Below are 17,431 nucleotides of genomic sequence, written 5' to 3' on the forward strand. Positions count from 1 at the left end.
AAATATCAAATTTTAATATTGTATCTATAGATACATTTTTCTGATATATAAAATAAATCATTGTTATTTTATAATTATTGTAGTACCCAGGAACACTGATCATTATATTACAGTGTTTTGATAATATGCAAACAAAGCATTTTTACCTTATCAAAACTAAATGTTTTGACATTATCTAAAGAAAATATTTTGACATTGTCTAAACAGTTTGATAATCCCAAATTGAAATCTGTTTGGAATTTTCATTGCACAAGAAATTGAGGATTTTTGCCGTTTTGTTCAAAATGTTGGCATTTCTTGTGGAACAGAAAATTCCATTTTCCGATGAGCTCTAACAACAGGGATACGTGCAGGTGTGGTTAATCTACACATGTTGTGGAAACGATATTCATATAATCACCTGCCTTTATCATCCACCTTTAGCAACTTCACCTGTACTCTGCCCACCGTCCTCTCTCTGCTGGGACTACCTCCAACATTCCAAACCTCTCAGCAAACCTACTTCCCTCCCCACAAAAATGTGCAGTTTCCCCCCAAAGTTTCACTGGTCTGAGGTGCATGATAGGTAATATTCAGTCCTGGAACTGCAACCAGATTATGGCTTAAAATCTGGCAAGCCATCAGGGCTAAAGACAGGGATCTGGATCTCAGCTTGCATATGTTGGCGTAGGTACACTGAAGTTAATGGAGCTATGCCCGTCTGTGCTAGCTGAGGATCCAGCCCACGGTACTCAGGGAAACTGGTTTTACAGGAGGAGGAAGATGAAAAATAATGCCAGTAAGAGATTTTAAACCATTTCTAAAATAGTTTCTCTGTCACACATGTTGTATAAACAAACCACATGACAGTGTAACATCAAGCTATTATTATCATCCCTTTGCTGCTTACTAGTAGTACGGTCAATCATCAGACCCTCAGGCTGTTAAAACCTTTCTCCCACATTCTCTGTTTATGGATGCAAACAGACGGGAGACAGAGCTGTTATCACACAGCTGGGCTATAAATATCACATCTGTATTTTTCAAGCTACTTACAGAGTTTATTGTGTGACAACCCAGTGACCATATTACTCTTCTGCATAGTTTCCTGTGATGTCCTGTCCATGCATAACTCAGCTAGTGCTTTACAAAGGAGGGGAGCGGCTTTATCCCCATTGTATTGATGGGGAAACTGAGGCATGCAGCAGGGAAATGACTTGGCCAAGTTCACCCAGCAGACCAGGGAATAGGAGACTTGGATTCTAAATTCCAGTCCAGTGCTCTATCCACTAGGCCACATAGCTGGGTGAGAAATGGTTTTCCCATCCTGTGAAAATGTTCCTGTTTCACAGTGGGATGAAACAGACTTTTTGAGGTTATTTTTTGGTGGGGGAAAAAAACAGAGCAAACCCCTGAATAGCCAATTGCCCAGTGGTTAGAGCACTCACTGGGGAGATAGGAAACCCAGGTTCAAATCCCTGCTCTACCAGAATTGAAGCAGGGCCTTGAACCTGTGCATCCCAGGTGAGTGCCCACAATGACACCATGCTATAGGGGGTGAGGCGCTCTCAAACTCTCCTGTAGAAATAATTAAATATTCACTACCGCAGGAGTTGAACATACATCTCCCTAGATGAGCGTCCTAACCATTTGGCTACACACAGGTGGGTTCACTGTCTGCCCAGAAATTCCACCCTGAAGCTGTGAACTTTTCCCATCAAAGCTGGCTCATTCCCGTGAAAAGTTTCAGTTTCAAGGAACTGATTGTTCCAACAAAAAAAAAAAAAAAATGTTTTAAGTTCCCGACCAGCTGCTGTACTAAAGCTTCTTAGGCCTGGTCTACACTAGGAGTTTGTCGAATTTAGCGCCGTTACATCGAATTAACTCTGCACCAGTCCACACAACGAAGCTATTTAGTTCGACATAGAGCTCTCTTAAATTCGACTTCTGTACTCCTCCCCAACGAGGGGAGTAGCGCTAAATTCGACATGGCCATGTCAAATTAGGGTAGGTGTGGATGGAAATCGACGCTAATAGCTCCGGGAGCTATCCCACAGTGCACCACTCTGTTGACGCTCTGGACAGCAGTCCGAACTCGGATGCTCTGACCAGCCACACAGGAAAAGCCCCGGGAAAATTTCAATTCCTTTTCCTGTCTGGCAGTTTGAATCTCATTTCCTGTTTGGACATCGTGGCGAGCTCAGCAGCACTGGCAACGATGCAGAGCTCTCCAGCAGAGATGGCCATGCAATCTCAGAACAGAAAGAGGGCCCCAGCATGGACTGATCGGGAAGTCTTGGATCTGATCGCTGTGTGGGGCGATGAGTCCGTGCTTTCCGAGCTGCGATCGAAAAGATGGAATGCAAAGATCTACGAGAAGATCTCAAAAGCCATGGCAGAGAGAGGATACAGCCGGGATGCAACGCAGTGCCGCGTGAAAATCAAGGAGCTGAGACAAGGCTACCAGAAGACCAAAGAGGCAAACGGACGCTCCGGATCCCAGCCCCAGACATCCCGTTTCTACGAGGCACTGCATTCCATCCTAGGTGCGGCCGCCACCACTACCCCACCACTGACCGTGGACTCTGAGGATGGGATATTGTCGACGGCCGCTTCCTTGGACATGTTAGCGGACAGGGAAGATGAGGAAGGAGATGAGGAGGACGAGGCAGTCGACAGCGCTTACAACGCTGATTTCCCCGACAGCCAGGATCTCTTCATCACCCTTACAGAGATCCCCTACCAACCGTCCCCAGGCGTTAACCCGGACACAGAATCAGGGGAAGGATCAGTCAGTAAGTGTTTTAAACATGTAAACATTTATTTTTAACAGAACAGGAATATTAACAATATTAACAATGGGTTTTTCATGATTAGTTTGCCCTAGGCGCTTAACGTTTCAGTCCTTGGCAGTGCAACTACTGAAAAAAAACCTAACAATGTCCGGTTTAGCATGATTGGTTTGCCCTAGGCGCTCTACTGTTTAGTCCCTGCCAGTGCAGCTACAGTAAAATCCGGTCTATATGTCTGGGGATAGAGTAGAAATCCTCCTGGGACAGCTCCACGAAGCTCTCCTGGAGGTAATTGGAAAGCCTTTGCATCAGGTTCCTGGGGAGAGCGGCCTTATTGGGTCCTCCGTAGTAGCAGACATTTCCGCGCCAGGAGACAAGCAAGTACTCCGGGATCATTGCCCTGCAGAGCATGGCGGCATACGGCCCTGGTCTTTGCAGGCTATCCCGAAGCATCCTTTCTTTCTCCGTCTCTGAAATCCTCATCAGAGTGATGTCGCTCATGGTGACCTGCTTTGAATTAGGTAGGGGAATGTTAGTATTGGGACTGCTTGCCTGTTCCTTTACAGAACTGTAACCGGCGGTTTAGAGCCACGCGGTGGAGGCGGGAGAGGAGCAGCATACAGGGATCTTTCCCTGGGACAGCCGCGAGGGGGTGGGACAGGGGGAGAGTTCATGCTTGCCGGATTGCTGGCAGCAGGGACTGGCATTGCTTTGAACGTGAAAGGAGGCCAGTACTATTATTAAAGTTATTAAAGTTTTAAGCAGCCACAAGTCTACAGCTTACCAGGTCAGCCTGTTACCCAAATTCCGCTGTCCTGCCCCGCTTGTCTGATCTGCACTGCAAGACCCCAGGCACTGAATGCGAAGGCCGAAAATTCGACCTTGTCCTGAGTTCGCATGTGATAGGTGCTGTGCATGGTCTTGTTCACAGAGAAAGACTATGTTCTTTGTTCACAAAAAAAATTATCTTTCTGAGGAATTCACTCCCTTTTTCCCATCCCACAGCTGCGACTGTCTCCCGACCTAGCCTGGCATCACACTCCCAGAGGCTAGCGCAGATTAGGCGTAGGAAAAAGAGGACACGGGAGGACATGTTCTCAGAACTTATGGGCTGCTCCCGAGCCCACGCAGCCCAACAGACCCAGTGGAGGGAGAACTTGTCCCAAATCCACCGATCACACATGGAACGGGAGGAGAGGTGGCGGCAGGAAGACCAGCAGGCGACTCAAACGCTGCTTGGACTAATGAGGGAGCAAACAGACACGCTCCGGCGCCTTGTGGATGTTCTGCAGGACCGGAGGCAGGAGGACAGAGCCCCGCTGCAGTCTATCAGTAACCGCACTCCCCCGCCACAAAGTCCCATACCCCCCTCACCCAAAGTCCCAAGAAGGAGGGGCGGCAGAGTCCGTGAAAACTCTCACTCCACCCCTGCAGACCGCTCAAGTACCAGAAGGCTGTCATTCCCCAAAATTTGATAAGTCCTTTCCTTCCCGCCTCACCCAAGCCCCCGTCCCAGTTTTATCCCCTAACTGTGTTGTTGCTAATAAAAAATACGTTTCTGTTAATTACTGTTTCCATCATGTTCTTTTAGAGGAGAGTCTGTTTGAAGGGGAGGAAGGGGGTTGGTAATTGGACAGGACCGTCACCTTTACCAGGGTACAGAGGCGGGGGCAGGTTCAGCAGCAGGGCACACACACATTGCAGTCACTAGTTACCCTGGTCAGTCTGGGAGGTGGTTTTCATGTTATGTGTGTGTGTGGGGGCTATGTGACTTTGTGGCGGGGGAGGGCGGTTAGAGATCTAATGCAGCGGTCCTTATCCTCGATCACAGAGCCACGCAGCAGGGGATCTGTAACCGTCCTCCCCCTGCCACAAAGTCACATAGCCCCCACACACAGAGTCCCGAACAGGAGAGGTGGCAGGCTCCGTTGAAACAACCAGTCCACCAGTGCGGAGCCTGTCATTCCTCGAGTTTACAAGCGTCCTTTGCATCACTACACTACACCCGCTCCCCACCACAGTCTGCATCCCAGGTTCAACACTTTACCGCGAAAACAGTAATAAAGAAAACGGTGTTCATTAACAAATTTCAAGTGATTTTATTTTTAAACGTGTGTTGGAAGGGGGGGAACGGGGTGAACGGGGTATGTAACTGGAGAGGATAGTGAACATTTACTGGGTAAAGAAACGGGGGCAGGTTCAGCTTCTCTGTAAACAAACTTAATAGTCACAGGTTACCCTGCTCACTCAGGAACCTAGCTTTCAAAGCCTCCCGGATGCACAGCGCGTCCCGCTGGGCTCTTCTAATTGCTCGGCTGTCTGGCTCGGCGTAATCAGCAGCCAGGCTATTTGCCTCAACCTCCCACCCCGCCATAAAGGTCTCCCCCTTGCTCTCACACAGATTGTGGAGCACACAGCAAGCTGCAATAACAATGGGGATATTGGTTTCGCTGAGATCAGAGCGAGTCAGTAAACTTCTCCATCTCCCCTTGAGACGTCCAAAAGCACACTCAACCACCATTCTGCACTTGCTCAGCCGGTAGTTGAAGAGTTCTTTTTCACTGTCCAGGGCGCCTGTATAGGGCTTCATGAGCCAGGGCATTAGCGGGTAGGCTGGGTCCCCGCGGATCACTATAGGCATCTCCACATCCCCAAGAGTTATTTTGTGGTCCGGGAAGTAAATACCTTCCTGCAGCCGTCTAAACAGACCAGAGTTCCTGAAAACACGAGCGTCATGAACCTTGCCCGGCCATCCGACGTTGATGTTTGTAAAACGTCCCCTATGTTCCACCAGTGCTTGCAGCACCATTGAAAAGTAGCCCTTTCGGTTAATGTACTGGCTGGCCTGGTGGTCCGGTCCCAGGATAGGGATGTGAGTTCCATCTATAGCCCCACCGCAGTTTGGGAATCCCATCGCGGCGAAGCCATCTATGATGACCTCCACGTTTCCCAGGGTCACTACCTTTGAGAGCAGTAGCTCAACGATTGCGTTGGCTACTTGCATCACAATAACCCCCATGGTAGATTTGCCCACGCCAAAGTGGTTCGCGACTGACCGGTAGCTGTCTGGCGTTGCAAGCTTCCAGAGGGCTATGGCCACTCGCTTCTGGACAGTCAGGGCTGCTCCCATCCGGGTGTCCTTGCGCTTCAGGGCAGGGGACAGCAACTCACAAAGTTCCAGGAAAGTCCCCTTCCACATGCGAAAGTTTCGCAGCCACTGGGATTCATCCCAGACCTGCAGCACTATGCGGTCCCACCAGTCCGTGCTTGTTTCCCGGGCCCAGAATCGCCGTTCCACAACATCAACATGACCCATTGCCACCATGATGTCCTTGGCGCGGGGTCCCGTGCTTTGTGACAGGTCTGTGCCACTCTCAGACTTCAGGTCCTCACCGCGCTGCCGTAGCCTCCTCGCCCGATTTCTCAGCATCTGCCTCTGGGAAAGGTGGATGATAAGGTGCGAGGTGTTGACAACGGCCATAACTGCAGCGATGGTCGCAGTGTTGTGGCGTCCACGCTGTCACTGACCAGAAAAGTGCGCGAACTGATTTCCCGCCGGCGCTTTCAGGGAGGGAGGGCGGGAGTGACAGTTGGATGACGACAGTTACCCAAACCCACCCTCGACATTTTTTTACCCAGAAGGCATTGGCGGCTCGACCCAGAATTCCAATGGGCAGCGGGGACTGCGGGAACTGTGGGATAGCTGCCCACAGTGCACCGCTTCCAATGTCGACGCTTGCCCCGTTAGTGTGGGCTCACAAAGTCGAATTACTGTCCTTAGTGTGGATACACACGTTCGACTTTGTAATATCGATTCCACATATTCGATTTAAGTAAAATCGAACTACTCTCGTAGTGTAGACATACCCTTAGTGACATGGCTCGGTTTCAAGGACCGTTGTGGTTTCTCATCACTCACAAGGCTCTTGATGCTTTAGGGTTTTCAAGAAGTGCAGGGTCAGTTTCAGTTTGGGTTTCTGGGTCTGCAATGCCTGGGCTTCAAATCCCTACACTAGAGCTGGTCAAAAACTGTCCATCCAAGCCTATTGTTATTACTCTTTGGTCAAAAAGGGCATTTTTTTGAAGTATTTTCATAGAAAATTCTCATTTTGATCAAAGTTTTTCATTTTTTGATGACAAAATTTCAGGATGAAACAAATATTCCCTTCCCCTCAGCTTTTCAAAGTTGTTTTCTTACTAGTATGTGTGTTTTCTCTCACCTTCTGCCTTTTCCTTCTTTTCGGGTGTGTGTGGGGGAAGTAAAGAAAAAATGGAGAAAAATAAGGCAAACACCTTCAAAAACGAAAAACCAGAATGAATGTTTTCAGTCAAAAAAAAGAACTTTAGATATTTTTCATAAAAAACAATTTATAAAAATGACTTTTTTCCCCGAATGATCCATGAAATATACTTTTCATTTTCATTAGCATTCCATGCTAATCCCCTTGTTGGTCAGAATGGCCACGTTTCATGGAAGGGCAGTAATTCCCAACTATTTATCTCTAACATGGACAGGGCCAAAGCCCCAGATCTGAACTCGAGATCCAAACCCAAATAGCACATCTAAATCCAAACCTCATCTCTTCAGACCACACAGAACTGAAATCCGCTGTTCACATTTCACATCTCTATAATGGGCAGAGCCACTGGATGCAAACTATGGATCCAAATCCAAATCTCGTGTCTTGACCCTCAAGCAAGTCCACCCAAGTCCACACTATCCCAAATTTCAGGGCGTTTGGCCCATGATGAGCTGTGTATTCGGGATCAAACCTGGATCTGCAGGCTTGTTGTAGGTCCATGTAATGACAGAGCAGAGACAAGACAACACCAGGCAGGACAGTCCGTTCAGCAGGAGAGAATGGCTATATACACAAAGCTGAAAAGGCTAGATTGTAAACTCCTGGGGGCCAGGACCATGTTTTTGTTTTGTGTTTGTCCAGCACACAGCACAGTGGAGTCTTGGTCCCTAAAAGGGGGCTGCCTGGAGAGGGATGGGCTCGGCCAGGTTAGAAATTTGCCCAAGACACACCATATGATGAGCAAGTCAACGATGTCCATTCCGGATTGATCGCAGCCTGGGTTAATAATGATCATGCCACCCGGGCAGACGCGACAAGTATACTACTGGTGTAACTCCAACAGAGAGGATCCGTGGAAGAGATAACATCACCATAGCCACATGGAATGTAAGGACATTGAGACAAATAGGGAGGTTGAAAGAACTCACGTACGAAATGGAGCAATACACCTGGCACCTCCTAGGAATCTCTGATGTCAGATGGAAGAACTGTGGAGAAGTACTAACGGAAGAAGGTCATGTGCTCTACTACAGCGGAGAGGACAAATGTCAACGGCATAGCATTTCTTGTCAGGGCTGGCTTAACTTTTAGTGGGCCCAGTGCCAACCATATTTGTGGGCCCCCCTGAAGTGAAGGGGCCAGGGGCAAGAGCACAGCAGGCAGGGTGGATTTGATTTAAATCATGATTTAAATCACTAGTCAGGAAGACTTGATTTAATCATGGTTTTCTACATAAAAGTGCATTCTTGTTGGTTGTTATAACCTTAACACACATTCTTCACAACTCAGAGACAGATGTAGGTTTCATTTTTAGAAGGTACACACTATACATTTTTAAACAGCGATTTATTTTGAAAACTTTTCAGATGAGTTTTACAATTATATCAGAAAATGAATGATTGATTGGTTATTTCATTTACCAAAGATAACACTGGTCTACAATTTTTGAGAAGTCGTCTGCTTCAGAGATAAAATGTGCTATTTATTATGTATTTTGATGTGCTGAATTCAAATATGACAATTAAAACAACCAATTGGCTACTGTTTCTAAGATATTTCAGTTTTTACATTTTATGTTTATGTATATTGTGTAGATAGAGTTTTAATCATAAATTGTAAACCTAGGTCTTTTCATGTGTTTATGGTTGCTTTACATGATAATATTTCACCTGTCCTGTTTACGTAACACTTTAAAAATCAGCAAAAGGGTTATATAAATAAAATTTATTATGAAACAAAAGGCAAAAAACTATTATGTACATAGTTTAGTCCTATTCAGTGTTTACTCGGCGCTTCTTGGCTTGTCTCTTGTATTCATTAAATGGAGCATCTCTTGTCACTGTCCAGCAATAGTCTGCAAGCATTGATGGGCTCCATTTGCCCTGATAGCGTTTCTCCATTGTTGCAATGTCCTGGTGAAATCGCTCGCCATGCTCGTCGCTCACTGCTCCGCAGTTCGGTGGAAAAAAATCTAGATGAGAGTGCAAAAAATGTATCTTTAGTGACATGTTGCAACCAAGGCTTTTGTATGCCTTGAGGAGGTTTTCCATCAACAACCTGTAGTTGTCTGCCTTGTTGTTTCCGAGAAAATTTATTGCCACTAACTGGAAGGCTTTCCATGCCGTCTTTTCCTTGCCACGCAGTGCATGGTCAAATGCATCATCTCGAAGAAGTTCACGAATCTGAGGACCAAGAAAGACACCTTCCTTTAGCTTAGCTTCACTTAACCTTGGAAATTTTCCACGGAGGTACTTGAAAGCTGCTTGTGTTTTGTCAATGGCCTTGACAAAGTTCTTCATCAGACCCAGCTTGATGTGTAAGGGTGGTAACAAAATCTTCCTTGATTCAACAAGTGGTGGATGCTGAACACTTTTCCTCCCAGGCTCCAATGACTGTCGGAGTGGCCAATCTTTCTTGATGTAGTGGGAATCTCTTGCACGACTATCCCATTCGCAGAGAAAACAGCAGTACTTTGTGTATCCAGTCTGCAGACCAAGCAAGAGAGCAACAACCTTCAAATCGCCACAAAGCTGCCACTGATGTTGGTCATAGTTTATGCACCTCAAAAGTTGTTTCATGTTGTCATAGGTTTCCTTCATATGGACTGCATGACCAACTGGAATTGATGGCAAAACATTGCCATTATGCAGTAAAACAGCTTTAAGACTCGTCTTCGATGAATCAATGAACAGTCTCCACTCATCTAGATCGTGAACGATGTTGAGGACTGCCATCACACCATCGATGTTGTTGCAGGCTACAAGATCACCTTCCATGAAGAAGAATGGGACAAGATCCTTTTGACGGTCACGGAACATGGAAACCCTAACATCACCTGCCAGGAGATTCCACTGCTGTAGTCTGGAGCCCAACAGCTCTGCCTTACTCTTGGGTAGTTCCAAATCCCTGACAAGGTCATTCAGTTCACCTTGTGTTATGAGGTGTGGTTCAGAGGAGGAGGATGGGAGAAAATGTGGGTCCTGTGACATTGATGGTTCAGGACCAGAAGTTTCATCCTCTTCCTCTTCCTCGTCTGACTCAAGTGAGAATGATTCTGGTGCATCAGGAACCGGCAGTCCTTCTCCGTGGGGTACTGGGCGTATAGCTGATGGAATGTTTGGATAATGCACAGTCCACTTTTTCTTCTTTGACACACCTTTCCCAACTGGAGGCACCATGCAGAAGTAACAATTGCTGGTATGATCTGTTGGCTCTCTCCAAATCATTGGCACTGCAAAAGGCATAGATTTCCTTTTCCTGTTCAACCACTGGTGAAGATTTGTTGCACAAGTGTTGCAGCATATGTGTGGGGCCCACCTCTTGTCCTGATCTCCAATTTTGCAGCCAAAATAAACGTGATAGGCTTTCTTAACCATAGTGGTTATACTGCACTTTTGTGATGCAAAAGTCACTTCACCACAAACATAGCAGAAGTTATCTGCAGTGTTCACACAAGTACGAGGCATCTCTGCTCACTTTGGCTAAACAGAAATGTGTCCCTTTGCAAAATCAAACACTGACAAATAAGAGAGCACGACACTGTATGATTTCTAGAGCTGATATAGGGCAATTTGTTCAGCAGAGTGATGTAAGCTTCGTTATGATTGCATCGTCCATGACTTCTAGGAATAACATGATGCAATTCATATCATGTATGATGCAATACCAGCTTCAGATTGCATCATTCATTGTTTTGCCTAAAAAGCAAGTACTGTCCAAACCCAGTCATAAATTTATTCATAGATCCAGTCAAAGATGTATTTTAGTCATTTCTGGTTTAAATTGAGATCCCTTCCCTTTATAACTCACTTATCCTCCGCCATTCCCAAGTCAAGGGTCGTATATACTGACCCAATAGCATATCTTGAAAACTAGAGCCAATCAACAATTTTAAGCATCATTTTCGTTCTCAGTGACCCAGAATTAGTAAAGTTTGACTACATTTATTTCAGAAGCATTTTGGCTGTAGAGCAGTGTAACTGAAGCAGATATTTATGAAGTCACTGGGAGGTGAACTATCTCCAATTCAACAGGTTAATCATTAATATTTGGAGGATTTTCGTGTCCGACTGTATTAGGAGGAGAACATCACCAGACATTTAAATTGTTTTATTTAAATAAAACAACAACGTTCAGTATTCTGGATTTTTTTCTTCAACAGCAAACATAATATTTTAACAAAAAAGCATATGTCCCTCGCTTCTCACATTGATCTCCAGACTTCTTCTCCTTGTCCAGGTCTATTCCGCCCCTAACAATCTTCTATTCATTGAACTTTTTGAAACTTTTCACTTTTAAAGAGAGGTAAGGGATTGACTCTGTGCACACAAATTTGCAGAGGGACAATAGAGTTGAGGTCTGTTATTTCTCACCTCTCTATATTATTTATTTATTTAAAACATTTTTGCTGTTAACACGCATGTTACCTCTGGAGACACAAATCCACAGTTTGAGAACTGTAAAACTAAGCATCTCCGATGGTGTCTTCTAGACTGAGCACTGAGTCCCATTGGGTAGATAGAAAGAATCTATACAGAAGTAATCTATACAGAAGCCTGTGAAACCCCATAAAATTGGGTCTCTAATCCATTAACTATTAGAACTCATTTACAAAACTTTTCTTAAACATTACATGAATATATTGTCTCATACTATAGAATTAAAATTTATAATCCCTATTCCATGATGAGATATAATGTATCTTAATTAAAACTATCTTTAGATAGGTTTTTTCCCTCAAAAATCCGATTTAAAAAAAAAAAATCCGATTTTTTAATTTTTTTTAAAAAGTCATTGATATTTATCCACCTTGACAGTGGGGCATGGTGGGGGGGGGGAAGGATTGGTCCCCAGCTGGAGCGAGGCAGGGGCAAGAGCACAGTGGGGAATGGGGGGAGGATTAGTCCCTGCTGAGTGGAGCAAGGCAGAGGCCGGAGGCAAAAACACAGTGGGGCGGGAGCTAGGGTTGGTCCCTGGAGCAAGGCAGGGGCCAGGGATAAACTGCAAGCGCAGCAGGGCTGGGGAGGGGTAAACAGGATCTCCCCTGCCCCTGCCCACATAGAGCGTGTACCTACCTTCTCCCTGGTTCTAGCTCATTCTCTTCGTCTCTCTCCTCACCGAGCTGAGGGTGGGGGTGCACTGAGCACAGGGCTGGGGGTGCAGGGTCAGGGAGGGAGTTAGGATGCAGGAGCAGGATGGGGGTTGGGGTGCAGGGTCTGGCCAGGAGCTAGGGTGAGGGAGGGGGCTCAGGGCTGGGGCAGGAGGTTTGGGTGTGGAGCGCTTACCTGGGGCAGCTCGCATTTGGTGCGAGGGGTGCAGGTGGGAATGTGGGGTGTGTGTGCAGGAGCTCCCGTTTGGTGCTCAGGGTGAGGGTGGGGATGTGGGGGGTGTGTGTGCAGGAGTCAGGGCACGAGGTCGGGGGGAGCTGGGGATGTGTGTGGGGTGCAGGAGTTAGGGCTGGGGTCGTGGGGGTGTGGAGGAGTGCAGGAGTCAGGGCAGGGGGCTGGATGGGGGTGTGGGGTGCAGGAGACAGGGCTGGGGGTGTGGGCTGGGGTCGCGGGAGTGTGTGAGGGGGGTGAAGGGGTCCAGGCAGAGGGCTGGGGGTGTGGGCTGGGGGTGTGGGGCTGCTCCCAGCCCCCTGCCCTGAGTGGCTCACGGCAGGGGGCTGGAAGGGGTATGCCCTGATTCCACCCCCTTCCCCAAGACCCCACCCCCGCCCCTTCTCCGCCTCCTCCCCCGAGCAGCGAGCGTGCTGCGGCCCTGCTCCTCCCCCTCCCTTGCGCCGGCGAACAGCTGTTCGGTGGCGGGGGAAGCGCTGGGAGGGGCAGGAATGCAGCACGCTAGGGGAAGAAGTAGGGGAGTGGGGAGCTTGGCTGCCGGGGGAGCCTGCCCTGCTGCAGCAGGAACTGGCAAGACCAAGCTTCTGCCCGCTGCCCCCGCAGGAGCGAGCGGTGGGCGGAGAAGAACGGGCCGGGCTGGGGCTCCTTTGGAGTGTGGGCCCAGCGCCATGGCGTGGCCCCATGGTAAATCTGGTACTGTTTCTTGTGCATAAAGATATCAAGTATTCAGTATTAGGATGCCAACCAACGTCCAGCAGGCTTATTTCCATCTGTCTAAAGGCAGTACCGTTCAACATCAGAGTGGTACAAGTCTCCGCCCCTACAACAGACTATGACAATGAGCAAATTTAAGATTTCTACAATCAGCTCCAAGACATCATCGATAAGTTACACAAGAAAGATATTCTGATGGTACAGGGAGACTGGAATGCTAAAGCGGGTACTGACGCACAGGCAAATTGGCGAGATTATTGTGGCCCTTTCTATAATACGGTAACCGATGAAAGAGGATTGAAACTTTTGGAGTTTGCCAGCTATAACAATCTGGTTCTTGCAAACACATTAGGAACATAGAAAGCATCCAAGTGATCAACATGGCACACATCTAACGGTCTACATCACAGCCAGATCGACTACATCCTGGTGGAAAACCGATTTCATTCTGGGATTAACAGAGCTAAAACAAGGAACTTCCCCAGTGCGGATATTGGAAGTGATCACGACCTTGTGATGCTAAATTTTTGGCTGCGGCTAAGGAAAACTGTCAGGCCAAAGTTCACGAGAACCAAGTTTGACTTAGAAAGACTTGGAGACCGAAGCATTGTAGAGTCATTCCAAGCAATGATCATCAGAAAATTTGCCCTGCTGCTTGCTCTAGAGGAAGACGTAGAAACAATGACAACAATTTCAACGCTGTAATGAATGAGGCAGCAATGGACATCGTTAGAAGACAAAACCATGGGTCACAAATGAAATACTACAAATGTGTGACATTAGAAGAGAACTTAAGAGAGACGAGAACAGCACTGAGGGAGCTGATAAATTCAGAGTGACTGGCAGAAAGATCAAGAAAGGAATGAAGGTGGCCAAGGAGATATGGATTGAAAAACAATGCTTTAAAATTGAAGAGTGTATCAATGATAAAAATAGCAAATGAGTCTTCCAGGTTGTAAAAGATCTGACGAAGGAAAGATGGACCAAAGCTAATGCAATTCAAGACAAAGAAGGGAACAGTCTTACAGAAGAAAAGGACATCATCAATAGGTTGACAAACTACTGCTCTGATCTATACAACCATCAGACAAATGGAGATCCTAGAGTCTTAGACAGCCCAGATTCAACAGAGAAGGATGACTTTCCAATACTACGTGAAGAAAGCTGTGAAATCACTCAAGAACAGAAAGGCTACCGGTATTGACAACATCCCAGCCGAAGTGATGAAATTTGGAGGAGAAATCATAGAATCATAGAAGATTAGGGTTGGAAGAGACCTCAGAAGGTCATCTAAGTCCAACCCCCTGCTCAAAGCAGGACCAACCCCAACTCAATCATCCCAGCCAGGTCTTTGTCAAGCCGGGCCTTAAAAACCTCTGAGGATGGAGATTCCACCACCTCCCTAGGTAACCCATTCCGGTGCTTCACCACCCTCCTAGTGAAATAGCGTTTCCTAATATCCAACCTAGACCTCCCACACTGCAACTTGAGACCATTCCTCCTTGTTCTGTCATCTGCCACCACTGAGAAAAGCCGAGCTCCATACTCTTTGGAACTCCCCTTCAGGTAGTTGAAGGCTGCTATCAAATCCCCCCCTCACTCTTCTCTTCTGCAGACTAAACAAGCCCAGTTCCCTCAGCCTCTCCTCGTAAGTCATGTGCCCCAGCCCCCTAATCATTTTCATTGCCCTCCGCTGGACTCTCTCCAATTTGTCCCCATCCTGGGGGGAGGGCCCCAAAACTGGACGCAATATTCCAGATGTGACCTCACCAGTGCCGAATAGAGGGGAATAATCATTTCCCTCAATCTGCTGGCAATGCTCCTACTAATGCAACCCAATATGCCATTAGCCTTCTTGGCAACACAGGCACACTGCTGACTCATATTCAGTTTCTCGTCCAATGTAATCTCCAGGTCCTTTTCTGCAGAACTGCTGCTTAGCCAGTAATATATGTACTCACCAAAATCTGCAACATCTGGCAGACCGGTGAGTGGCCTGCCATGTGGACACAGTCACTAATCATCACTCTGCCAAAGAAAGGCAACTTGCAATTATGTCAAAATTACCGGACCATTAGCTTAATTAGCCATCCCAGCAAAGTGATGTTCAAAGTCATATTGAACAGACTGAAGCCACAAGCCGAGAACATCATCACTGAAGAACAGGCTGGCTTTCGTACTGGAAGAAGTACCACAGAACAGATTTTCAACCTTCGTGTACTATGTGAGAAGTCCTTACAACCAGCAGGACATCTACCACGTCGTTGTTGACTTCAAGAAGGCGTTTGACAGAGTATGGCACGAAGCTCTCTGGGCAACCATGAAGTAGTACAATGTTGGTTGTAAGCTTATTCTTACCATTAAACAACTGTATACCGAGGCCAGCAGTGCAGTTCTCATCAATCATCAAAGGAGAGTGGTTTAGCACCACTGTTGGAGTCCGGCAAGGCTGCCTTCTTTCACCCACACTGTTCAACATCTACTTGGAGCGCATAATGACTGATGCCCTAGAAGATCACATATGCACAGTCAGAGGTGAAAGTAAGCCTGTACGGTACGGTACGGCGTACCAGCAAGAGCCAGTACTCCGTGCCAGACTGGACCGGCTTCCACGGTGGTGATTTAAAGGCCCCGGGGCTCCTGCCGCTGCGGGGAGCCCCGGGCCCTTTAAATCCCCGCCTGAGCCCGGCAGCCGTACCGGCTTACTTTCACCTCTGACTGGCCACACAGGCATAATGTTGCCCCTGTTTCCACAAGGGAGGTTAAACACATAGTTGCAGGAGCTGATCTTCCCACAACAGAGCTGGTCACGGATGTAGTAAGGTGGTCCCCTAATCAAGCCAAGGCTATTGCTGAGACTGGGGCCACTGAACCGTGACACAGCCATTGCATGGCTGGCCCGTGTTTAGCAAATGTACCCCTCTGCTGATGGCATGGAGTTAACCCAATTGGCTCAGTTATGCGCCTCTCCTTGTGATGCAGATGCTCTAGACATAGGCATAGGTTCTTGGGAGCGGACTGCCACTGGACCCTGGGAATGGATGATAAGTGCTCTTAAAATATTACTGCCTGCATTTTCCCTTAAGAAACTGTATATAATGGAAGAGCAGAAACCAGGAGAGGCCCCAGAAGCTTACCTAATTCGAAAGAAAATGCTGGCAGCTCTCTCTGATTCATTACCCCAGACAGAAGAGAATGGGATTATCACTTTCCAGTATCAGGGACACGAATTAGAACTGAGCACTTATGCAGGACTAAATACTCAGACAAAAATGACCATGGGGACTGTGGATTTAGAACACCTTACCTGGAGTGAACTAGTGGCAAAAATCAAACAGGCAGGAGATTTACTGCGAGAAACTGGTGTCTTAAAAAGAGAAGTCAGCAAAAAGACTACCTCAGAGCCCGTGCAGGCTATCACGTTTACAAATAATGGTCCTCACTCTGCCAGGCACCCTCCCAATTCTAATTCCCCTACCTCCCACAACACTGGGCAGCGCCGACCCAAGGAGACCCTTAGGAACGTGATTTGGAAGGAGCTAGCGAATTTAGGGGAGGATATGGGAAAATATGATCGCCAGCCCCTCAGCATCCCGATTAATGCTTTGTCTCAGGTCATGCGGAGAACGGAGTTAATGCAAGGAACTCCCCCACAACCCACTGCCCTGGTTCAGAGTGTCTTCCCCACGCCCACTCCCTGTCAAAGCCAGATCCCTGCCCCCTCTTCTGAGGGGAGGCTCTCAAGGGAGTCGGACGATCAGTAGGGGTGCCCAGTTCCCCGTGGGCCTCCCCAACTGATCGCAAGACTTCATTGTGACGTATGGGGGAGACCCACTGTGAGGGCTACAGTGGGGAACCCTGGGATATTAGCCCAATTACTAGTAGACACCGGAGCATCAGTAAATATTCTAAGTCCCCGGTGGGTCTCCGGAGGGAAACCCACCACCAAACGGGTTCAGCTCAGCAGGTATGGGGGAGAAATCCCGGAAGCTCCGGTCTGGCAGAATGTTCCCTTGCAGACTGACAGACTACAGGGACAAGGAGAATGCTGTGCTTATAAGGGAAATGAGAAGGGAATCCTAGGTGTTCCTTTCCTCCGAGTATTTCAGCTAACTGTGGATCTCGCTAATGGAGCGTTATGGAAATTGGAAGGAGGGCCTGTAGAAATCTCTGCTGTGCATCGTTGTGCTGCTATAAAGGCACCCACAGCCACTCTAACCTCCGTTAGTGATCCACGGGTACAGGAATTTCCCAGTGTATGGACTAAAAACAAAGCAGAGTGTGGAAAAATAAACGCTGAGGTTTT

This window comes from Emys orbicularis, chromosome 4 (genome assembly GCF_028017835.1).
Source record: "Emys orbicularis isolate rEmyOrb1 chromosome 4, rEmyOrb1.hap1, whole genome shotgun sequence".
Classification (NCBI taxonomy): Eukaryota; Metazoa; Chordata; order Testudines; family Emydidae; genus Emys; species Emys orbicularis.